Source organism: Grampus griseus, assembly GCF_964374135.1.
Source record: "Grampus griseus genome assembly, chromosome: X".
Classification (NCBI taxonomy): domain Eukaryota; kingdom Metazoa; phylum Chordata; class Mammalia; order Artiodactyla; family Delphinidae; genus Grampus; species Grampus griseus.
In genome coordinates this window covers 22,961,037-22,962,446 of record NC_138999.1, presented here as the reverse complement: position 1 = coordinate 22,962,446, position 1,410 = coordinate 22,961,037, and the positions used below count along the sequence as shown (strand labels likewise).

General features: G+C 51.8%; 1 pseudogene across 1 annotated transcript; it reads right to left on the bottom strand.

Moving 5' to 3' along the window:
- Positions 1-410: 410 nt before the first annotated feature.
- LOC309839417 (ferritin light chain-like) lies at positions 411-1,210 on the bottom strand (annotated as a pseudogene). The gene has a single exon. The product of its transcript is annotated as a ferritin light chain-like (transcript).
- Positions 1,211-1,410: the final 200 nt, after the last annotated feature.

Genomic DNA, 1,410 nt, shown 5'->3' with positions numbered 1-1,410 from the left:
AATTTTACTATTGTCAAGTTTTATCACATTTATGTACTGTTTTCGAACTCTAAACTTACAATAGGATCAATTCAGTAAATTTAAATTGATTCATTGCTTATCATCGTTTACGTCATTCCTGATTTCTTTATTTTAAATCACACAACTAATTAGTTGTATTTCATGATCAGATAGTATTTGTGAGTTTAATCTATAAGAGGGAAGCTGTATTATCTGGGTATTATATGCCTTAGAGTACTTTCTTTTCTTTCTTTTATTGCTGCAAAAAGCTTTATTGTTTCCATTTGGTCCAAGGCTTGGGAGAGAGCTCCAGGGTGGTTAAAAGCTGCTTAGTGGCTGCAGAGCGGGGCTTTAGGCAGAAGCCCTGATACCAGAGGGGCTCCTCAAAGGCCGCTGGGCTCTGGACGCTCCTACTCGTGCTGAAGGGCGAGCCTTTTGACGAGGGACTCGCCCAGCCCCACCTGGGGACCAGCCGGCCTGCGGAGGTTGGTCAGGTGGGCGCGCATTGTCTGGATGAGTTTCACCTGCTCATCTAGGAGGCGGCTCTCCGGGAAGTCACAGAGGCGGGGGTCTGCGCGGGCAGAGCCCAGGGCGTGCAGGTCCACAAGTGTCTGGTTCAGGTTCTCCTCCACGAGCACGACGGCTTCCACAGCGTCCTGGGTTTCACCCCACTCATCCTGAGACGCTTCTGCACGTCCTGAAAGAGGGCGCGGCTGCCGCGCTGCTTTTGCATTTTCAAGAGGCGCTGGGCGTCCTCACGCTTCCCCTCGGGCACTTCGCGGAAAAAGTGGCCCAGGCCCTCCAGAGCCGCGTCGTGGCGGTGGAAATAGGAGCGCAGAGAGAGGTAGGTGCGGGAGGCCGGCAGATGCATGTCGACCAGGCGGTTGACGGCGGCCTCCACCTCGGCGGAATCATTCTGACGAATCTGGGAGCTCGTGGTGGATCGGTAATACGGAGTTAAGCTCAAAATATGGTGTTGGTGGTCCCGGTGGCCGAGGACAGCTGAGCGGCTGGTTCTGAAGGTTGCGTGTGGAACACAGGTTGGAGGTGGTCGGAGGCGGGAGCGAGGGGCGCCCCTGGGTCTGTTCTGTCCAAACACTGTTGTAGCAGGAGACGGAGCCGCGGGACTGCCCAGCACACTGCTTGCCTTATTTTCTGTTGTCTTTTCACTTGAAGAAAAACTTAGCTGGGTATAAAATTCTTGAAACATGGTTTCTCCCTCACTATGGCATAACGTTGCTGCATAATCTTCAGTTGAATGTTGGCTGGTAGAAGGCTGAAGTCAATGTACAGTTGACCCTTGAACAACATGAGTTTGAACTGCACGGGACCACTTACATGAAGATGGTTTTCAAGAAATACGGTAATACCCCATCCGCAGTTGGTTGAACCCAAGGATGCAGAACCAGT